At 39.3% G+C, this 24,738-nt stretch overlaps 1 protein-coding gene across 1 annotated transcript in view; it reads right to left on the bottom strand.

Annotated features, from left to right (window-relative positions):
• The window catches only part of Rcan2 (regulator of calcineurin 2), a 228,614-nt gene extending 218,135 nt beyond the window's left edge, over positions 1–10,479 (bottom strand). Inside the window, exon 1 of the mRNA XM_020182552.2 lies at positions 10,385–10,479. The gene's annotated coding sequence lies outside the window, so the exon portion shown is untranslated. The remainder of the gene's footprint in view (positions 1–10,384) is intronic.
• Positions 10,480–24,738: the final 14,259 nt, after the last annotated feature.

Raw genomic sequence — 24,738 nt, 5'->3', positions numbered from 1 at the left:
CAGAAGAAGCATAATTTAATAGATACTTTGGGAAAAATCACTGAAAGGACTGACCTAATCAAAACAGAAATAATTACACGTATATATTTAAATGAAAAAATGATACCTGTTGAAACTGTTCCAGGAATTGGGGTAGAGGGGATAGAGAGGAAAGAGAGCAGTGGAGGGGGTGAATTCAAGTATGGTACATTTGATACATCATAAGAACCTTTGTAAATCATACAATGTACCTCCACCCAGCACAACAATAGTAAAAAAAACAGGAATAATTAAAACAAGAAAAAACATTTGCCCTAAAGAAATTACAGATGATCTCTCACCAAACTAGACAATGAACCAAGGTTAGGTGTTCATCAACTGACCTCAAATGACAAATAGGTTTATTATTATTATTATTAAAAATTATCCTTCAGCTAAGTTTTTATATTTTGAACAATACTCTTTTGTGGAGGAGGGAGAACATCTATATATTTATCTTTATTCTCCCATTCTTGGGGGGGTGAAGCATTATTTTAACTTTTCAAAGCATTAGAGCCACTGAGATGAGGATGTGAGAAGAAGAGTGGGAGTGGAAGCAAAAGGGAAATCACTGAACAGATCAGAGGCAGAACTCTACCATGATCTGGGAGCCTTGCTTCTAGGAGTGGAATAATTCATGGTTGATTGGAGACAGAGGAGGAGGGATGTCATTGTGGTCATTGGGAAATCGACTATATCAGGCTCCCAGATATATGGAGATAGGCTCTGAATATCACTTAGGTAAAGGTCTCTAATCAATATCATTCTTTGAATATTCTTTCCTACAAGACATGCCTTTGAAATTTTTACTATCATAAAAATACTTAGGATTGTTTTTTCATGAAAATCCATGAGTACATCTGTTATTTTGTTCAGATAAAATAAGCTTCTCTTAGTATCATACCTTGGTTTGAATTTTAAGATGATAACCAGGAGTGGGTGTTGGACACTACAGAGATTGAGCTAAGAAAGGTGTGAAATGAAGGTAAGAAGAAACTGCAAGTGTGGTGTGTGTCTGGTTCTTATCACTCAAGACAAAAGCCTTTGGGATAAGTACAGTCATGCTTAGTGTAAGATTTTTAAAAGTTACTGTGTGGCTTCCTGGTAGCTGTATAGGTGTATAACCAGAAGCATAAAGGAGCAGAGAGACATGCAGGCAAAACCATGCACCTGGTTTTCCCCAGAGCTGCTGTGGATCATCCCATGTCCTATGCAAGCAATACTTCACTTGTACATAACTGAGCCCAAACAGCACCATTCTAAATTTCTAAATGTCCCCAGTTTCCACTTTAATCATATGAATGGTTTTCACACAGCCTGAAGGAAGGTTCTGGGCTTTAGTCAAGGTAATGTGGACATAGGACCATATCTATTTCACCTCCTCCTGGGGCTGACCTTTCCAGCCCCACACATGAGGGAGCTATGAAAGACTTCCTACCCTTCCAGAACAAAAGACACTAGACCTCCAAGTGCATTGCAAACAGAATGAGAAGGAAATTCCTTCTCCCTACCTATGATAAATAATGTCAGGAGGTTGAAACAAAACCAGTGTTCAGGGTGCAAGCCAAGAATTTCCGTGGCATCTTCATGTGCTGTGGCACTTAGACACAGGTCAGAAGGCAAGCCTTTGAAAATCTGACCCAGCAAATATTTCAATTCACTGCTTCCCTGAAATGTCACCTTGTCAAATTTTGAAGTTTAATGCTAAACAACAGCTGTGTGTGGAGCAGAAATCACCAAGAGACAAAGAAATAAGAAAATAAAGGATAACGAATAAACACTTTTAGGACATGTCAGTGGCTGAATATCTTTCCTGACCAAATCTAATCTTTTATTTTTATAAATGCTGTTTAGACATCATAAAAGATGAAATGAATATCATTCATGTCCACAGAAGGCAAAAAATTAACATATGAATTAGTGTTTTCCATTTCACTTGTCAAGGTTAAAAGATTTTGTTCCTGAAAAAATGAAATTTTGTATGACTTACCCATTAATTTATCTGGTTACCATTCTTTATTTTAAAATGCATGTGCTAATGCCTATAATCAAGTGAATAATTTCTTTCTTGACAAATTATTAAGCTTCAAAAGAGAAGTATAAATCAGACATTTTATTTATTTCTTTTGGCCAGATACTGTTACTGGGCTTTAAGCTTGATAAATACAGAAGTCAAAATAAAAAATAAATTATATTAATTTAGACTGTCTTTAAGACAATTTTATGGGGTAAAAAATGATTCAAATTGGCTATTACCGCAAAAATTGGTCAATGTGATCAAAATACTTAATATAGTAGCCTGTGAATGCAGAGACTTATTTTTGTTAAAACTAAGTTCATTAGTCATCAAATTAATTTTTTTGTTTTTGCAGTACTGGGGTTTGAACTCAGGGCCTATATCTTACCAGCCCTTTTTTGTGATGGGTTTTTTTCTATATAAGTTCTCTCAAACTATTTACCTGGGCTGGTTTCAAACTGTGTTTCTCCTGATCTCTGCCTCCCAAGTAGCTAGGATTACAGAAGTGAGCCACTGGCACTAGGCCAAATTAAAATTTTAAAATAAGGAACATTTAAGTGATTTTTAAGAAGACGCCAGCTGGTCATCCTACTTAGTTATTCAAAATGGTGTACTCTGCATTGTGTCTCCTTTAGTGGAAGTATTCCACAGGCCCTCAACAGTGGAAGGGAAGCAGGTCAAACCAACTAAAGCAACAGAAGAACTATTATAAACAAGCACCCATACTGGCTGATTACATGTTGCAGAATTTGAAAACTCTGTTTTGCTGAACTGAGAAACCAGAAAAGCCAATGAACCAGTTCTCATTGAAGCAGAGGTCGTTTTATGCTATTTAGTTTAAGGCAGACTTAGAAGCTCAATAGACTGCAGACAGCTGTCACAGGTCAGGCCTCACACAGTCTGAGGCATCCATCCATATGCCAGGCTGTTGATAACAACCATCAGAAGAGAAGCTATTCCACTAAAGCCAAATAATCAAGTATGCGAAATTTGTCAGATCCCCATCCACCATCCTTAACTTCCCCAAAGAAAGACTAACCTCCTTTTACCAAATGTCAGGCCTGAATATTTCCAGAGTGGGGGATATCTCTGGAGAGCACTAATAATACCCAGCCTTATCTTCATCAAAAAGAGTGCTTACAAGCAGGACAGAGGTGAGAGCTGCAATCCCATGTACTATGTGTTCATTAGCACAATCTTCTAGAAAAGCTTAAAAAAAAAAAAAAAAAGGTAATGCCAGTATTTAGGAAATGCCTTACGAATGTCCATCTATTTGAGCCAATAATTCCACTTTAAGAATCTAACCAAAGAAAATAATCCAAAGTACAGAAAAAATTGTGCTTATAGATGTTCATCAAATTATTATTTTTGATATGTTTGATAATTGGGAGTAAGCTGAATGCTCCACAAAAGGGGGGGGGGGAGAGTAAGTGAATCATGGTAAAATTACACATAGGAATAATAAACTGTGACCAAAAACAATGTTCAAACAGATTTTTGATCTTACATGAAAAGCTACTTAAAATGTCAGGAAACAACAGACAGCTGCACACCGATGTTCATCATAGCACTGTTCACAGAAGTCGATGCCCTACAACTGATGAATGGATCAAGAAAATGTGGTATATATACACAAAAGAGTTTTATTCGGCCATAAGGAAGAATGACGCGGTGTGGTCTGAAGGTAAATAGATGCAATTGGAGGACATCATGCTAAGTAAAGTAAGCCAGGATCAGAAACACAAAGGCCACGTGTTTTTATTGGAAGCACATATGTCCAAGAAAAGGAAGCCATTAAAAAAAAATGACAGGTTGATGATGTACGTTCTATACAAGAACAAATACAGAATATTTAAACCTGTTGAAATCATCACAAGAAGGAGACTAAGATAAAAGGGAGAAAAAGGGAGGGGATGAAACAATTTGGGCTATAACACATATATACATGAAGATGTCATAATAAAACTCCAGGTATAACTATCTCAAACAAAAATGAGATATTTTTTCAAAAATGAAGGCCAGGAATGTAATCTAGGTCTTGTCACTGGTTGGTACTAGTGAAGGGGGGAGGACAAAAGAAAAGGGTGAAGGAGGGGAATATGTGGTTGTAGAAATACTATGTACTTATGAAAATGGAACAGTGAGACCTGTTGAAATTATTCTAAGGAAGACAGAAGGGATAAAGGAGAATGCTGGATGGGATGTATCTAACTAATATATATTGTAAGCACTTTTGTAACTGTTACAATGTACCTTCAGTACAACAATGTGCTAATACAAAAATTAGGACAGAGGGTCCCTAGTTTTCCTGTTGAGTGAGTAGACCTCAGCAGAGACTGGGTGATATTTCTAGCCTCCTGAGTCAACGCCATGTCATTCACACTTGATACAAACCCTGGTAGTGACTTCCCCTTCTTGCTGTCTACATCATACCTATCCTTTCCTCAACCTTGGCTTTGACTTTCAGCCTGTTTGTACCGAAACACCCTTTGGCCATTACCTCTCCTCTACATCACTTCTCCTCCCTTCTTTACCAGTCAGACCCAGTTCCATAGTATATCAGCCTCATCCTGGCCTAGCTTGAACCACTTATGGTAGTGACAAAAACTAAGTTACTCACGAAAGAAACAAGTTCTTTGTACCATAAAACAGAACAAGGAAATAGTTTTCTTTCTTTTTTTCAGACTTAAAAATAACTGTATTTTGTATAAGTTAATTTAAAAAAATTAAAAATTTTAAGATATTAAGTCTACAGACATTGAAACAAAATCCAAGAAAATAAAGTCAATACCAATATTAATCATTTCAGTCTGAGTGACTATTACCTAAAAACATTTCAATTTACCACAGAGAAATGTTACACAAATGCCTGTTTTATTCAGTGGACCTCTCCTCAGGTATGGTACTATATCAGAGCCAGCTATTACTGATTGCTTCAGAGGTCCTTATTGTGACAATCATCATTAACATCTGTGTAAAGCATTCCATTCTTTAGTGCACATTAATGGACACACAGCATGTCACCCTTATACCTCTGCAAGGCGGGGAGATCAAGTGTTATTTTCCAAATTATGCAGCTGACAACACAGAGACCTGGCACAGAGTGCCTCATTCCCCCCATCCTCAAGACGTGCCCATCTGTACATGGTGATGACACCAATCCCCTGGAGCTGTTGTAAGGGTTAAATGAGAAAATGTATGTGGAGTTCTGAGTAAAGTGTCTGAAACAGGGACAGCATTAAGAAAGTGCTAGCTCCTGTGACTCTTAGGTCAATGGGAAGCTCCAGGTCACACGGCTGGGAAGTGACAGCACAAGGACTGGAAGCCTGGCCATTTCATGACAAGTCCATGCTTTTTATATTTTGTTCCCAATACTGTAAGAGAAAAACTGAGGCATGGCCCATGGCCTCAAAATAGCAGGCACACCTCAGTCATATGAAGAAATAAACCCGTTATTCCCACAAAGAACTAAGGCAACAGTAACAACAACTAGTATCTAGTCAAAGAAATATGTAATTCTTTTGTTCAACAACTACCATTAAGATGTCTTCTTATACAGTTATTCCAAACCTTAGAAACCCTGTTTAATCCACTGTTTCAAAAAGAGTTGAGTATGGGATAAGATTTTAAAATACAGTCCTTTCCTTTCCTACTACAGAAAATATTTCTGTGGGCATTCTGAACTGTAGGAAATTGGAGCTATTTTTAGAAGCATTTCTTTAACTTCTAGAATGCTAGAAAGTGCCAATCGCAGCCACACAATTTAGTTTAAAAAAAACCAGCTCCAGTTAAGTTTAATTAGCTAGAATAATTAATTTAACCTATAATATCTAGCAGTTGGTAGCACACAAAAATACCACATGGACAATAAACATTTTATAGTCAGAGACAGAAAGAACTTCAGGAAGTCGGTGTGAACATGTGCACAGGTGCACGTGAAAAAGGAAGCAATTCCATCCCCTCTGCATCCTATGCCATGAGAGAGGAATCCAGGGTGATGAGGGAATTCTTTTTCTTCACAGCAACTCTACCTCCTTGTAAGCTGGCAAAAAATGGCTCAAAACTGTCTGTGGTGGAAAGCTGAAGCTTCTGTTTATCTGATAATTTATTAATAAATATTTGAGAGATTCATATTTTGAAAGGTTTTTAATGTACATATGTTTTTACATTTCAAAATTATACTTCTTTCTAAGATAGGTGATACTCAACTAAGGAGTACCCCTTATCAAAATTATGAAATAGGAAAGTTTGTTTTCAGAAACATGCTACACTCTATTTTCTCTCATATGTGGAAGACAGATCCAAAAGATAAACATATACCCCAAAAACAAACATGATAACATACAAACTTATATGTAGAACATGTTTGTAACAGTGGAACTACTCTATGGAACTTGGGGAGCAGGGAAAAGAAAAGAGAACAATACAGCATCAACAATTTCAAAACACATTACATCTGTGCAGGTAGAGTATACAGAGATATGAATTTACAGATGTTGAATAACTGGGGCAGGGAAGGAAAGGGTAAGGGAGAGTAATGAAAGGGGTTGAATGGGCCAAAGTAAAGTATACTGATAGTGGCAATACATCAAGAAACCCCTTTGAACATGGACTGAGAAATTAGTAACGAAAGACAGAACTGTAAAATAGGTACAGCATGCAGGAGGGTACTTGTGTGTGGGGGGGAGTATGAAGATGAAGATGAGGGAATATGGCTGATGGGTTCATATACATATACAAAATAGAATAATGAAATCTCTTGTACTTGCTTTAAGTGGTGTGGGGGTGGGAATTAAGGGGAGAGATGCTGAGGGCAATCTAGCCAACGTAAAATACTGTCACATTGAATCCCCCATGTATAACAAATACACCCCAGTAAAAATGAATGAGAAAAAAGAAATATGGTTATCTTCTATCTTTACATGTCTGTTAACTTGGAATGTTAAGGAGAATGGGGCCCCATTTCTTACATACCTTCAATGAGGCTACCTTTTATGTGGAGCCTAGTTTACATCTTTACCTGCTTCAGTCCTCACAACAACCTTACAACAAGCATCCCCATTGCCTCTGCACTATGGGCTAATTCACACCAAGCCCTAAGGACAAGACACCATTTGAGTTATTCCTCTTCAAAGTATTCCGATTCTAAAAGTGACAAGAATGCACGATCTTAACCCAAATCAATGTCTCTAATAGGATTTGAAATAGGATGGTAGGTCTTCAGCATACAGACAAGAGAGTCCTTAAAGAATACCTAGCCAACTTCTCCCACTATTTTACAGAATTTAAATAATTCAGGGGATGAACCTGAAAATGTTACACAGCCTATCAGATTCAGAGCCCAGTCAAAACACCAGGACTTCTGACTCAGTATCAATTCTTTTTTATGGCATCAGCCACAAATATCCACATACAGGAGAAGAAATTATTTCAATGTTATGAATTCATGCTAGTAACTGGAAATGTAGGTGAGAATATTGGGTTTCAACACTGGATGCACCTCATAAATTATGTGACCTAGACAAGGTGCCCTCTCTTGGCCTTGACTTTCCTGCCAATTATTTGAAAACAATAACAGTGCCATTAGGTTCAGCAGCAGGGTCAAGTGTGATAATCCATATGCAATTCTAACTTCTTTGGGCTCAGCATATAACAAGCACTGAATGAATGTTAGACATCATTATCATTGTATTATTACTATAATATAACTGAGTTAATACTTTCACTTCGGGAGGTAAAGGCAGAAACAACTCCCTCTTATCCAAAGAAAACCCTTGACTCGGGAATAAAGGTAAGTAAGATTAGTAAAAGGTCAGTGCCAGGAATGAAGAAATTAATTTTGAAAATGAAAGTATCTGCTAATGGGGTGGCTCAAGTGGCAGAGCATCTGCCTAGCAAGTGTGAGGCCCTGAGTTCAAACCCCATTACGACTAGAGAGAGAGAGAGAGAGAGAGAGAGAGAGAGAAAAGAGTTCTCTTCTCTTTTCTCCTATGCCACCTGGTACATGCACATTTCATTTTATGTGGTTTTTTGGCTTGTTTTTGGGGGGAGGAGGGGTCTGGGCCTCTCCAAAGATCTAAAACCTGAGCTCATTCTTTGCAACTCCACCTTCTCACCACCTCCAAAGTCACTTTTGCAAAATATAAATTAGATTACATCATTCCTCCCACTAAAGGCTACATTTCTCCTCTTTAGCAGAGTATATGCATCACAACCCAGGCTCACTGTAACCCCTGAAACTCTCCTGCCACCTGCTCACCTGAGAATACCTAGGTGTTCTTTGAATGTGACCTTTCCATACTCTCTCTCTGTGCGTGTGTGTGTGTGTGTGCGTGTGTGTGTGTGTGTGTTCTTTCAGTGCAGAATACCTAGCACCTTCTATAGAGAACGCCAACCACCTATTAGGATCCAGTCCAAATGTGTACTCTTCTGCAAACTCTTCTAGAATCCCTCCACCCTTCCTTCTCTTGGCTTATTCTTATCTGCATTAAACACTCACCATGCTGAATCACTATCATTTATCTATCATTCTTTTCTGCTAGACTGATTTCTAGGAAGCATGAGGCTCATTCTTTTAGCACTTGGCACAGGGCCCTCCTCGCACGCACACAGTAGGCACTTAACAAATAAAGCAGATGAATCAATTGAGTGGATAGCACAGAAAGTAAAATGAATAGGAAAGTAAGACTTCGGCCACTGTCAAAGTTGGTCTCAATAAAAGAATGCTACTTTCTGCAATATATATGACTAGCTGAAGATGATGGTGCAAGTGGCTTTTAAAAGAGAGTGAGGAGTGCTTGCAAATGAGAAAGCCCTCAGGTTCCTACTTGTGTTTGCTAAATGTTCATCACTGGAGAGAGCTATGTCCTACAAGACTTAGGTGAATTCTTCAGGACATGTACATACTAGAAATTTCCAAAGTTCCTGAAATCCTGTACTTTAGTTGAGGATCCTATTGCCTAGACTCAGGTAGCAGGTGTTCAATAAATGCTGATTTCATTTGCAGTGCATTTGAAAGCAAAGTGCAGCTCACATTTTAGGCTAATTGAACTCAATGACTGATCATACTTAATATAATAGCTCTAAAGCTAAAGGAAATCAATGAGCATATTGAAAAGCAGCCAACTGTTCTCTCCCTGCCTTGTTCTACAGTCCGTGCTGACCTGCTTCTTGATCCTTCCCAGTTTCTGGGCACGTCCATCTCCCTGTTATCCCCAGGATGCACAACCCAGTGGGCATATCTGCAGGTGCTACCCTGTGCCCGTGATACCCTTGTTCTGCGTTTTGAACTTGGTGTAGTTAAGAACGATGAAAGTTGGGTTGCATTATAAAAATGTCCCACTTTCTTAAAGCCTCACATTTTATGGTAAGTGGGATCCTGGCTGAAGAGAGCGAGAAGTGAGCAGTGGAACGGTGTGGCTTCTTTTCATCTTCATTCGTGAAAAATTACGGAACGGTGTAATTAAAAGGACCCAAGAAACTTTTTGTTTGTTCGTTTTCACTAACACAAGATTTAAAAAAACTAGCTTTGGTAGTGGATGCAGTAGATGTCCATTGACATCCATTTCTATCCCGATGTGAAAAACAGGAAAGTGTCAAAGCATGCACTTGGCTATAACCCATTCTGGGACAAGAAAGAGCCAGCGGTGCCTTGGCGAATAAATCATTAACTAAAAGTCAAACCGAGGCACCCTGGAAACCAGCGAGATCGGGAGGCAGCCAGGGATCAGGCAGCTGAGATTGCCTGTTCCCTCTAATGACTTCTGGAGCAAAGCATCCCACAGGCGGGAGGAACCCAGCACACAGCGCTCCCGTCCATTTCACTTTTCAAACTTGAAGTTATTTTTAGATGACCCAAACCCGCTAATCCCAAGCAGGACAATTCTCAGCCCGCTGTGCCTCAAAGCACCTTCCCCTGTCCCCAGCGCATTCGGTTAAGCCCTGGGAAGAAAGGAGTTTCTCCCTTTCCTGCTTTGCTCTCTGCGTGGTCAGTCTCCCCTAACTCCCTCTCTAAGCCCCAATCCCGGGGATCGCAGGCGTCATTCTCGGTCCTCCACCTATGCACCTGCTGCTGTCCCTGGGAAGGCGAACCCTAGGGCCATTAGAAATGGGGAAGGGGCTCCGTGAGACAAGCGCCTCCTAGAGGGGTTATGGGAGACATTTCCCCACCCGCCCCTTGGGGACTGACCGAGGCACGAGGGGACGACCTCCCACCCCTGCTGCCCCTGCCGAGCCCCCAAGCCCCGCCACTCTTGCCCCCCCCCCGCCGCGGTCCCCCAGCCCCCCGCGATCAGCCCAGGCGGGACGGGGTGCAGGGGCGAGCGGGGCCCGCACGGTTACATAACCGACCTGCAGGGCGTCCGCGATGCGCCGCGGAGGCGGAGGCGGAGGCGGAGGCGGAGGCGCGGCGGCTCGGGCGGTCCGCGGGGCCGGCGGCTGCGGGCGCGGCGCTGCGTGCTCACCTGGCGGCCGGTGCGAGCGCGTGGGGGCGGGCGGTGTCCGCGTGCCTGGGCTTGGGGCCGTGCGCGGCGCGCCCCGCCTCCCGCTCTCGGGGCCGCTGGGGCGGTGGGTTGCTGCCTCCTGCCCGCTCCTCCCGCAACCTCCGCCTCCGTCACCCGGGACAAAGCGGCTCCGGGGAGGGGCCGAGCCGGCGGCTCTCGCAGGAGCCAGCGGAGATGGGCGCGCCCCTAGCTCCGACTCATCGGGCCAACCTCCAATCAGACCCCGGGAAAGCGACAGCCCCTGTCGGTGGCCTCCTCTCATCTCCTCCCTCCTGACCCGGCGCCCTTCCAGGTCCCCCACCCACCCCACTTCCCCAGCTCCCACATCCCCTCCTTTCCACGCCGGGCGCAGGGGAGGCGGTGAGGACCCTCTGGGGACTTAGCGCAGAATGCAGTCCACTGCCTCTTGCGCAAGGAGAGCCTCCTGAGGTCACAACTCGGGTGGGTTTTTTTGGGGGGGTGGGGGGTCGGGGTGGGCAGGGAGCAGATTCTGAAGCTAAGTGTGAGTAGGCAGTGACAACGAGGAACCTGGCAGAGAAAATTAAAAAAAAAAAACTGTGGGTGGAGAGACCTGGGAGAGACTCTCCCCGCAAGAGGACTCAGCCTCCTGATTCTGGCTAATTGAGGAAATGTTAGGAACCCTCTCGCGGGTGCCTTCTGCGCTTGATGGGCGCTGGCGCCCTCTGCCTGGAGCCCTGCGTGGGGTCCTGCCCACTCCGCTCAAGGTGCCCTGCGCGGGCTTCACAGCTCTGCCAGGATTCACAGCCATCAGACCTGGGGACAGAAGGACTCAGGCTTCAGAGGACTTCTATTGTATGTGAGACAGACCGTGACATAAGGAGTGGGAGCTCCCTATAGCAAAAGGGACTGAAAGTGAAACAGTCCAGGGTAGATCTGTTGCTCCACAAAGTTAACCGGTGGAAGTCTCTACTTTGCAAAACAAAGCAATTCAGAGGGACTAGAAACCTGTGGCTTACTGGTAAGCACAGATGCTGACAGGACTGAATCTTGTGACAAGAGAATGTCAGTTATGCAAAAAAGTCTTAATAGGACAAGTAGGGAAGTTGGAAGAGGGAATGAATGACAGATATCAATTAGTTCTATTTCTTGTCATCTTTCTAACTAGTACATGCTTCTTCTTGCTCTTACATTTTACTGTTTTTAGTAACTATTAAAATTGCATTGAAGCAATAATCTTCACAATTATTCTTCACTTACACAGACACTAGCTGGATAGATGTTAGATAGATGATAGCTAGCTAGCCAGCTAGAGATAGATAGATGATAGATAGATAGATAGATAGATAGATAGATAGATAGATAGATGATAGATAGATAATGCATATATGCATATGCCTTGGCTCCTCTCTGATTAATCTGCATTAATATAAACATAGAGTTAAATAAACATTTTCAGAGTTTAAAAAACTTCCCTTCCAACCCTCTTTTGGATGCATAAGTCCCTAAGTATTTGTTGATTTAGATGAATTACCATTTGGGGTAGAATTTTTTTGAAAAAGCATTCTTACAGTCAACCAAAAATTTGCTTCCCTAGAATTTTATCTCATTGGTTCTAGCTCACTGTTTGAAGTGGCCGCAGAGACCAAGGCCAGTTCCTCTTCCCAGTGACTGTCTTTCAAATATATGAAGATAATTATCATGTCTAATTCACCCTAAGCCTCTCCTTTCCAAGTAAAACATCCTCAAGTCCCTTAAATGAAATCTCACTGCAGTAGTTCCTAGCATCTTCACCTACTTGATGACTTTCATCCTAATAGGGTCTGGATTTTGTGAATAGTTATATAAAATAGATTTGAGGATCATAGAAGTAATATATTCATTCTGAAATTTTGGAAAATTGGAAAAACACAAATTTAATATGAGGATCAATAAGATAATACATGTATAGCTCCTAAGCACAATGACTGGCACACAGTGACACTTCAGTATGTGTTAGTTGTCACAATGACCATGACCATTTTCCAACTCCCTGACGCAGGTATTTTTCCTTTTCTACATGCTTTTATAAATTTTTCACAGTAACATATGCAACATATCCTCCTTTTATTGCTAAGGGAAATTTGGTGTTTGCCAGCTTGTGTGATGAATGAAAGAAAATAAATGAGAGAGAATGAAGAGGGACAAGCCAGCCTCATTTGGTTTACCTTGGAAAGAGCAAAATGTTACTATTTATAAGGTAAATGATAATGGCAGGAAGAAAAGCATTCGTGGGGGCTGAGTTTGGGGAGCAGGGGTGACGCTAGTGGGTGGTTAATGTTGAAGGTGAAGGTAAGAAAGAAAGAAAGCTTTGCTTGCTGACATCTGTTGAGGACATGCCATATGCCAGGCTCCACGCAGAAGCACTCTGTACATTGATTCATTGGATACACACAGCAACCCTATTAGGTAGGTACTGTAATTGGTCCCTAGAAAAGAAAATACAGCAAGACGAAGTGTGTGATTTGCCTAGATAACAAGTGGAAGAGCTAAATTCAAATCCAGAGTCTGGTTTTGGACTTCCCACTAGATTAAACTGCCTGTCTGTGGTTGCACTTCCATTATGAATACAAACTTCTTTGGACATCTTAAGGAATAAGATAAAAAGCACTTCTCTGTTAGTTTGAGACATTTTGACTTCACACATATTACATGCCTCTGTAGATAGCTGGTTTATTTTTAGTGAGCCTGGATTATTACACACAATAGCATTTGATAACTTTTTATGAGTAAATATTTTCTTGTGTCATTAGTTGGTTTCAACATTTAAAAACGTTAATTGAGATTTTTTGAAAGTCTGATAGGATAAAATTCTGCATTTTAATGATTTAAAAGTATACACTTCAGTGGGCTTTTGGTATATACCCAATATTGTTCAGTCATCACCACTGTGTAATTCTAGAACATTTTCATCACCCCCAAAGGAAACCAATTATGCAGTTATTTTCACTTCCTGCCTCTACCCCAATCCCTGTTAACCACTAATCTGATTTCTGTCTCTCTGGATTTACCTATATGTGGTCTTGGATTTGTACAGTGGATTTGTACAATATGTGGTCTCTTGTGTCTGGCTTCTTTCAACATAACAAAGTTTTCCAAGTTCATCTATGTTGTAATGTGAAGCATTTACCAGTACATCATTCCTTTTTATGGCTAAGTAAAATCTCATTGTACAGATATAACACAGTTTATTTATAAATTCATCAGTTGGTGACATTTAGTTATTATAATGCTGCTGTGGACACCCGTGTACACGTTTCCTTTTTTGAGCACATGCTTTAATTATCTTGGTTATATACCTGTACTTGAAGTGCTAGGTAGGATAGTAATTCTATGTTAAACTTTTTGATGAATGGACAAACTTTTCTGTGGTGGCTCTAACATTTCACATTCTCACCAGAAATATTTGAGAGTTCTAATTTCTCCGTGTCATCACCAACACTTGTTATTTTCCTCTTGAAAAATATAGCCATCCTCCAAGTGATGTAAAGCAACTTCTCATTGTGGTTTTAATTTGCATTTACCTAATGACTAATGGTGTTGAACATCATTTTATGTTTTGGAATTTGCATATCTTCTTTGAAGAAAAGGTCTGTTTAAGTCCTAGCCCTTTTTTTAAAATAAGCTTTATCTTTAGGGCAGTTTTACATTCACAGAATTAAGCAGAAAGTACAGAAGTTCCTAGAGACAGCTGCTCTCACACACATGCGCAGTTCAGCTTGCAGTCACAGTCTTATCTCCGAGCTGTACATTTATTACAACGGATGAACTTAGACAGACATGTTATTCTCCAAAAGTACATTAACAAAAGCCCATAGTCTACATTGGGACATTGTACTTTCTTTGAGTTTTGGTAAGTGTACAATGACAAATATAACCATTGTAATATCACACAGAATAGTTCCATTGCCCTGAAAATCCTTTGTGCTTTGCATGACCTCACCTACCCCACTAACCTCTGGTAACCACTGATCTTTAACAGTATCCCTAGTTTTGTCTTTTTAGAGTGTCATAGAGTTGGGATTATACCATTATTTCAAACGGGCTTGTTGCATTAGTAATGTGCATTTCAGGTTCCTCCATGTCTTTTCATGACTTGGTAGATCACTTCTTCTTAGTGGTGAATACTATTGCATTGTCTGGATATACCTCAGTGTATTCATTTACCTGTGGAAGGACATCTTGGTTGCTTACAAGTTTTGGCAATTGCTTAAAAAAACTACTGTAAATACCTGTTTGTAGGTTTTGGTGTGAATATAAGTTTTCATATTGGTTGGGTAAACATCAAGGAGTATGATTGCTGGGTTGTATGGTAAGAGTGTGTTTATTTTTATTATAAACTGCCGAACTGTTTAAAGGGGCTGCCTTCTACCAGCAGTTAGTGAATTTTCTGTGACTCTACATCTTCGCCAACATTTGGTGGTGTCAGTGTTCATGATCTTTGCCATACAGATCTCATCATTGTTCTCATTTCCAATATCATAATGATGAGTATTTTTCATGTGCTTGTTTGCCGTCTTTGTTTTATGGTGTTGGAAAGAAATACGGGGTGTTGTACGTACTAGGTAAGCACACTACCACTGAGATATACATCCAGGTCCTTCTTCTTTGATGATGTGTCTCTTCAGATCATTTTCCCACTTTTGAAACGGGTAATTGGTTTTCGTAGTTTTTCTTCTTGTTTCCTATTGGTATTTCAAGTGTTGTTTCTTATTTTCGATAAAGTCCTTTATACAGATGTCTTCTGCAAATAATCTCTCCCTTCTTATGACTTATGTTATCATTTTCTTGACAATGCCAAGAGCAGAAGTTTTGTTTTTAAATGAAGTCCAGCATATCTGTTTTTTTTTTCATAGATCATGTCTTTGGTTTCTAAACTAGACGATCACTTAGAAGATATGTATACCTTCCTGGACACATACAGTTTACTAAGATTGAATTATGAAGAAATAGGAAATCCGAACAAACCAATAAGGAGTAAGGTGAGGGAATCAATAGTAAAAAAGATTTCCACCAAAAACAAAACAAAACAAAACAAAACAAAAGGCCAGGACCTGATGGCTTCCCTGCTGAATTCTACAAAACAATAAAGAAAAGCCATTACTCATTCTTCTCAAGCAAGAAATTTGAAGAGGAGAAAATATTTCTGATCTCATTCTATGAGACTAAGATTATACTGGATACCAAAACCAGATAAGAACAAAATGAGGGAAACTATTGGCCAATATCCACAATGAAAAGAGATGTAAAAATTTTCAACAAAATGTAGCAAACAGAACTCAACAGCACATTAAAAAACAGTACCCAAACACACATGCACAGGAAATTAATGTGAGTCAACTCCCTGTTTGGCTATCCTTATCTCAACCAGCAAAAACACTTGTTCCTTCCTATTATTGCTTATACTCTGTCTTCAACAAAATTAGAGATAAGGGCAAAATAGTTTCTGCTGGGTATTGAGGGGGTGGGGGCAGGGGGGAAAAATGACCCAAGCCTTGTATGCACATGTGATAAAACAATAAAAAAAAATAAAAAACAATACAAAACAAAAAAAAAACAGTACCCACCATGATCAGGTGGAATTTATCCCAGGGAAATAAAATGGTCTAAAATATGAAATATAAATGTGATAACTACATTAATAGAATTAAGGACAAGCCATATGATCATTCCAATGAATACAGAAGAAGCATTTAACAAAGTTCAACATCCCTTCATTATAAGACGCTTTCTCAAAAATTATGCACATAAGGAATGAACCCCAACACAATAAAGGCCACATATAGCAAACCCACAGCTAGCATGGTCCAGAAGAGGCAAACGTTGAAAGCTCTTCTTCTAGGATCTGGAGTAAAGTAGAGTTTCCACTTTTGCAACTTATATTCGACAACCAGAATGACTAGGCAAAATAAATTTTAGAATCATTTTGTCAAATTGCACAAAAGCTCCTAATAGCCTTTTTCTTGGGCTTGCACTGAATGTGTACATGAAGTTGTAAAGAACTGATACCTTGACAATATTGAATCTACCCGTGAACATGAAACATCTCTCCATTCATTTAGTTATTTGATTTTTTTAAATCAGAGTTTTGTAGTTTTCCTGATATAAATACTATACGGGTTTTGCTAACTTTATGCTTATTTGACTTTTTGGCTTTTGCCCAGGTTTTCCCCAGGCTGTCTTTTCTTCTATGGCATTGTAAGAGCTCTTTAAGTACTCTAGATAGTAATTCCTTATCAAATGTATAATTTACAAATATTTTCTCCCATTCAGTGAGTTGTTTTCTCTCTTTCTTGTTAGTACCCTCACTGTAAAGTAAAAAAGTGTTTAATTTGTATATCCTCCAAATTACCAACATTTTCTTTGGTTGCTTGTCTTTTAGTATCAACACCATTTTTGTGGCTGTGCAGTATTGTTTTCCTTGTGTAGATATTGTACATATTTTACTAGATGCATACCTAAACCTTCAATTTTGGCCATTTCCCCTGTTTTAATTGGCTTGTTCATCTCTTCAGTGTATCCATTAACACATCCCCATAATTGATTGTGTTCTACTTTCTGTCACAAGATACTCCAAGCTCATCTTATTCCTTTTTAGCCCAAACCTTGCAGTCAGTCATTTCTTGAGCAACCTCTGCCTTGTTGTTTATTTTTGTTTAATTTTGTTAGTGGGGGAAGGTAATTAGAGCTCAAAACCTGATCACAAGATGTGACTTATTGTTGTTTGGATGCTGTTACTCCAAGGCCCTCTCAGTAAAGGGACTGGGGAATATATGAATGTATATATATATATATATATATATATATATACACATATATATGGGAAATATATATGTATGGATGTATGTGCATATGTACACATATATGCAATTACATATGTATATACACAAATTTACATCTTCGACATCTGTCTTTATATGCTGAATCTGTGAGTGTACAACTCTGCAGTTATAATCCAATGCTATTGGATTTCTTCTACTTTTTCCCCTTTTCAAATGTATACCTCTGATCTCTGACAATGAGTAAGCACAGCCCTGTTATCCTTAAAGGATTGGTTTATTTGTTCAATCTTCTTTGTATAGACCTCAATTCTGAGAGGAATGCAATTTGCCATTTGATAAGAGGAGGAGGGTAAAATGAATCATTAATCAGCTGCATACATTGTCCCGAACACTGTTATTTCCGTTAATTTCTCTCAAGTGCCAATATAGTTACACTATTATCAAACCATTAGGTTGATTCATGTCATGACAAATTTACTGTCAATAATCTCTCAGGTTTTTTCAAATATTTCAGTCTCCGACACTATACCTATCCCAAAATTCACTTTACATTCTTTATCTGTGCAGTAGAAAATTCATATTAGAATGATCCCATGATTCCATATGTTGAAATCATTCAAAATGTTGATTTTTGCATGTTTAGTGTCTGCTGTACAATGCAGATTTGTGTTCCTAGAAAATTTTCCAAGTATGGTATGCCCTTATTCAATTTATTCATAACATTGAATGAGAGCCTAGAAATACCACTGGAAGTCTTCTATCAATGTCAATGATTGTGAAAGGGAAGATGTACCTCTTGTTCACTTTGGTGAATCAGAATCTAGAGGCTTTCTCATGGTGCATGTGAACTCCTGTGATTATTATATGTTCCCAGGATATCCGTACTTTTCCTTTGCCCTTCCATTCAGAGTTAAGTTTCAATGGTCTTGTAACTGGCATTATCTTTTATCCTTATGGGGGAAAATAAGTTACCATTCTATTAAATCAGAACTCTTTATTTAATGGTAATTCAAAGCAGTCCAAAATATTAAAATATATTACCCTTTGTGTTCCAAACATTCATTTATTCATTCAACAAGTATTTGTGGAGTGTTCACTATATGTTAGATATTGCTATTGGTACTAGGGATTCAGCAGTGAGTATGACAAAGTCCTTGCTCTTGTGGAACTTATAATTTTGAAGGGAGTGTTTTCCTCATAGATTTACCTCTCAGTGAGCATGCAGGGCAAGTTAGATTTTTCCCCTTACTGCTCCAGTTGCAATGTCTTCCTCATGTCCCTTCATAATCATCACTACATTATATCATTTACAAACTACTTGACAGATGGAGTAGCAACTTGCCCTACTACCTAGCACGAAGCAGGTTCTCACTAAATGCTTAATTGTTGGTAGTGAATTTAGGTTTAAAGAATATGGTTTTTTTCCAAGGTCAAACTGCAAATGTGTGGAAAATGCAGACTAAAAGTCCAGTCCTGTAAATCTTAATCAAATACCTGGTGTCACATAGGCTACTAGAAAAATACCTTGTACTTAGAGTCCTTATAACTTTATATTTGTTGGAATGCCATATTATTGAGAAAGATGCATTTTTTACTTCCTATGAAGTCCATGTCTTAATTGAAAATTAAAATGTGCTGGATTTAAAATTAAAACAGGCTGACAGAGGCCAGATTTCTGGCCTGAAAATCAAGGCTACCATTTCTGTTCATTCTGGGTTTTCACTATTTCATGTAAAGTTATGGAACCAGAAATGAAGGAAGAAACACTTCTAAAACATTGAGAGGTGGGTGGAGAGGTGGGTGTGGTGGGGGGAGGATGCCAAAGCAAGGGACAGGGTAACTGATCCTATGGAAAAAGTTTTGATTGCTTTCAACTGCTTTAGACACCTTCCTGAGAAGAAGATACATACTCCCTGAAAAAAATAAGGTTAAGATGATTATGTCTGTTTCCAATAGTTCAAGGAATTTCTAGTGTCAGTGTCTACCAGCCAAAAATAATAGTTGATTAAGTCTGGTTTGCTGCTATTGCAGTGAGAGAGAGAGCACACAGCATGGAGATGGTGGGTCACCATGTTAAGTAGGTATCAGAAATGATTTTATAGAGGATTTAGATTTGTCTTAAGTGATTTTGGGGAGAATTCAAGGCAGCAGTGCTTTGCTCCAGATTTAATGCTATAGAAAGCAAGAGTAATTCTTTGCTTGAGTATATTAATAAATCTTATCTTTAAGGCAAGAGGAATGAAGCAAGACTAAATCTGTTTGTTTTTGTTTTTGTTTTTTAAGGCTGCAGCCACTGGTATTCTGTCTGTAAATTCCACCTACAAGAGCATTTTCTCTGATTATATGCGTTCTCTACATCCAAGCCTCCTCCTCCCTCTGTTTTGATGTGGCAGTAAAGCACTCCCCCCACCCCATGCAACTCTCCCCCTTCCTTTTCGCAGGACACTTCCATTCTGCTGTCTCTGAGTTCCCTTTTTCCATTCACTACAGTGTGCCATGCCCAAAATAGACCAGTCTGCCGTTATGTGGCCCCATACTCACCACGCCAGGATGAGACTCACTGTTGCTCATGCTGGATCTTACTTGGCTTTAGAGTATCTAGAGTATGTGATGTTGTACAGTTTAAGTGTTGGTAAAACGACATATACAGGGCAGCTATGTTCATCTGCATTTCTTCTACAGAATAAAGAATACACAAGAAGCCACAGTCCAGGAATTGTCTGTTAAACTAAAATTCACGAATTATTTGGTTTGCCCAAAAGAGAAAAAGAACACAAAACAAGCAAACAAAAAACAAGGATGAACTCTTTTCTTTATTATTATTATTATTGTTGTTGTTGTTGTTGTGCTGGGTGGGGATACATTGGAGTATTTGCAAAAGTTCTTACAACTTATCAAATATACCATATTTGAATTCACCCCATCTGCTGCTCTCTTTCACCGCCTCTTCCGCCTATTCCCAGAACAGTCTCAATAGTTATCATCTTTGGCATTTATTTACATGTGTATACATTATTTGGACCCCCCTGGGCAGAACCTGTTCCACCCTCTTGTTCTCCAATTTTGTAGAAGAAAAAACAAAGGACAATAAGAAAAACATGGCGTTTTTGGTAGTTTGAGATAAAGATCCATGCACATGTGCATTACAACCTGCATTGATTCATCTCTGCCAGACTTCTTCACAACTTCCTATTCCCCTTCCCATAGTAGCCAGTTTTAGATCACTATATCCATTCCTGAACAGTGAGCACATCCACCGCATTCAAGTTTTTGGTTTCCTTCCCTTTCCCTACTTCTGCCATGCATGTTCTCCCCTTAGTGTGTGACCCAGGTCCAGTAATATTACTGCATTTGTTGTAGGTCTACAATCTGCATATGAGGGAGAGCTTGCAATTTTTGGCCTTCTGAGACAGACTACCTTCTCTTAAGATGATGTTCTCCAGTTCCATCCATTTACCTACAAGTGACAAAATTTCATTCTTCTTTGAAGTCGAATAAAATTCCACTGTGTAATGCACAAGAAATTAATGTGAGTCAACTCCCTGTATAGCTATCCTTATCTCAACTAGCAAAAACCCTTGGTCCTTCCTATTATTGCTTATACTCTCTCTTCAACAAAATTAGAGATAAGGGCAAAATAGTTTCTGCTGGGTATTGAGGGGGTAGGGGGGAGAAGGAGGGGGCGGAGTGGGTGGTAAGGGAGGGGGTGGGAGTAGGGGGGAGAAATGACCCAAGCATTGTATGCACATATGAATAATACAACAATAAAAATTTTTTTTAAAAACATTTCATTGTGTATAAATACCACATTTTCTTAATCCATCCGTCAGTAGTGGGGCATCTTGGCTGTTTCCATAACTTGGCTATTGTGAATAGGGCTGCAATAAACATGGGTGTGCAGGTGCCTTTGTAATAACCTGAGTCGCATTCCTTTGGGGATATCCCTGGGAGTGGGATTGCTGGATCCTATGGCAGCTCTATTTCGAGTTTTTTAAGGAGCCTCCACATTGTTTTCCACAGTGGTTGCACTAGCTTACATTCCCACCAGCTGTGTATGAGGGCTCCTTTCTCCTCCGCATCCTCACCAACATTTGTTGGTGGTGGTGTTTTTGATGATGGCTATTCTAACAGGGGTGAGATGGAATCTTAGTGTAGTTTTGATTTGTATTTCCTTTATGGCCAGGGATGGTGAGCAATTTTTCATGTGTTTTTTTTTTTTTTTTTTTTTTTTTTAGCCATTTGGACTTCTTCCTTTGAAAAAGTTCTGTTTAGTTCAGTTGCCCATTTCTTTATTAGGTCATTGATTTTTTTGGAGTTTAGTTTTATGAGCTCCCTGTATATTCTGGTTATCATTCCTTTGTCTGATGTATAGCCAGCAAATATTTTCTCCCACTCTGTGGGTGGTCTCTTCAATTTAGAGACCATTTCTTCTGTTGCACAGAGCTTTTTAATTTCATGTAATCACATTTGTCCTTCCTTTCTCTTAGTTGCTGAGCTTTGGAGTTCTATTGAGAAGTCCTTGCCTATGTCTGTTGCTTCAGCGTATTCCCTGCTCTTTCCTGTACTGGCTTTAAGGTTTCAGGTCTGATATTAAGGTCCTTAATCCACTTTGAGTTGATGCTAGTACAGGGTGACAAACATGGATCTAGTTTCAGTTTTCTGCAGGCAGATAACCACTTTTTTTTTTTCTCATTTTTCTTTTATTATTCATATGTGCATACAAGGCTTGGTTCATTTCTCCCCCCTGCCCCCACCCCCTCCCTTACCACCCACTCCGCCCCCTCCCTCTCCCCCCCCAATACCCAGCAGAAACTATTTTGCCCTTATTTCTAATTTTGTTGTAGAGAGAGTATAAGCAGTAATAGGAAGGAACAAGGGTTTTTGCTGGTTGAGATAAGGATAGCTATACAGGGCATTGACTCACATTGATTTCCTGTGCGTGGGTGTTACCTTCTAGGTTAATTCTTTTTGATCTAACCTTTTCTCTAGTTCCTGGTCGCCTTTTCCTATTGACCACTTTTTCCAGCAACATTTGTTGAAGAGGCTGTCTTTTCTCCATCGTATGTCTTGGGCACCTTTGTCAAAAATTAGGCGAGTGTAACTGTGTGGATTTATGTCCGAGTCCTCTATTCTGCTTCACTGGTCTTCATGTCTGTTTTTGTGCCAGTACCATGCAGTTTTTATTGCTATGTTTCTGAAGTACAGTTTAGCATTGCTCTAAAAAGAGCAAAAGCTCAGTATAGCTATTTGTAGTCTTTTGTGTTTCCAAATGAACTTCAGGGTAGGTTTTTTAATCCCTGTGATGAATGTCATTAGGATTTTTATGAGAATTGCATTGAACATATAGATTGCTTTTGGTAGTATAGCCATTTTCACTATGCTAATTCTGCCAATCCATGAGCATGGGAGATCTTTTCACTTTCTACAGTATTTGTCAATATATTTCTTCAGTGGTTTGTAGTTCTCCTTGTAGAGGTCATTTACATCCTTTGTTAAGTTTATTCCTAGGTATTTGATTTTTTTGAGGCTACTGTAAATGGAATTGTTTTCCTATATTCTTTCTCAATCTTCTCGTTGTTAGTGTACAGAAAGGATACTGATTTTTTTAAGTTGATTTTGTATCCTGCTACTTTGCTCAAGCTTTTTATGGTGTCTAGGAGTTTTTGGGTGAAGTTTTTTGGGTTTTTAAGGTATAAGATCATGCCATCTGCTAAAAGGGATAGTTTGACTACATATTTACCTATTTGTATTCCTTTTATTTCCTCTTCTTGCCTTATTGTTCTGGCTAGGAATTCCAGGAGTATGTTGAATAGGAGTGGAGATAGTGGGCATCCTTGTCTTGTTCCTGACTTAGGGGAAATGGTTTCCATTTGTTTGTTTTTTTTTTTTTTTGTCTCTATTTCATGAATTTCAGTCTTTATTTTTGTTATTTCTCTCTTCTTGTTTTAGGTTTAGCTTGTTCTTATTTTTCTAGGAGTTTGATATGTAGCATTAGGTCATTTATTTAGATCTTTCTGTACTTTGATATATGCACTCATGGTTATAAATTTTCCTCTTAGGACTGCCTTTGCTGTGTCCCATATGTTCTGATAAGTTGTGTTTTCATTTTCATTAAATTCCAGGGATTTTTGGATTTCTTCCCTTAGTTCTTCTATGACCCACTGATTGTTGAACAATGTGTTGCTCAACATCCAATTGTTTGCATATTTTGTACTGCTGCTTTTGTTTTTGAGTTCTAGTTCTATTGCATGTGGTCAGATAGTATGCAGGGCTATTTCAATTTTTGTATATTTGTTGAGACTTGCTTTGTGCCCTAAGATATGGTCTATTTTGCTGAAAGTTTCATGGCTGAGAAGAATGTATACTGTGCTGTTGCTGGGTGAAATATTCTGTATATATCAGTTAGGTCCATTTAATCTAAGTTTTCTTTTTAATGCTCTTTCAACTGTTTTAGAGTGGAGCTATGAATATAAGTAAGTTTTTTTGTGTTTCATAGTGTGGAAACTTGATAGATTGGATAGATAGAATAGATAGAACATTGCAGGCCTCCTAATGTTGTGTATTTTATGCAATAATAAATAAAAGCAACAGGCACTTGAAGAAAGCATTTGGGGATTGGTGGCATGAGTGTGTAGATGCCAACAGGCAATTGCAAGTGTGATCACAGAGCCACAGGTCCCATGGTGAGGTGTGTCCCACCACGGGAGTCTGGATGACATGACCAAGCACCCACTGATGTCTGTGACTCATTGGTGAGGGTTGATTTCCAAAGAAGCACCAATCTATTGGAGCCATCAAAATTTGCCAGATGTGAATCAGATTCTTCAGGCTTTGACAAATGACAGATAACTCTGATAAATTAATTTAAGCTAAAGTACTAATTGCTGATAATAGGTTCTCTGGTAACTCTCAGATAATGTTTACACTTGAATGGGGCCAGGCTCTTCAGAGTCTGGTGGTCACATACTTCCTGTCCCTTCCCAGTTTCTCCTTGTTCCTGGCACATTCCTCTGCTTCCATACTAGGCACAGGCAGTTGCATGGGAAGTTGTTAGGAATGCAGATTGTTGGGCCCACTCCATAGCTATTGATTCAGAAATTTGGTGACAGACCTATATAAACCTGCATTTTAATAACATGTCTATGAGATTCTGATGCATACTAAAGTTTGCATGCATCCAATCACTTTACCAACATCAGCATCTTTTATCTTCACAACAGGTGGTACTGAGATTGATTCATTTTACTTGTTAGAAAACTGAGACAAAGAAAGGTTAAGTGACTTGGCAGAGGTTCTAAGCTGGTGTGTCTGGTCTTTCATTCAGGATATCTGGCTCAAGAATGTGCTTGCAATACCACTCAGCCCCTGACCTCTCAATAAATGCTTCTGTGAAAGTTTTTTTTATTCTCATTCCATAAATCTT

The sequence above is a fragment of the Castor canadensis genome, chromosome 8 (genome assembly GCF_047511655.1).
Source record: "Castor canadensis chromosome 8, mCasCan1.hap1v2, whole genome shotgun sequence".
Taxonomy (NCBI): Eukaryota; Metazoa; Chordata; class Mammalia; order Rodentia; family Castoridae; genus Castor; species Castor canadensis.
The sequence above is the reverse complement of the archived record's forward strand: the minus strand, read 5'-3'. Positions and strand labels throughout refer to the sequence as shown.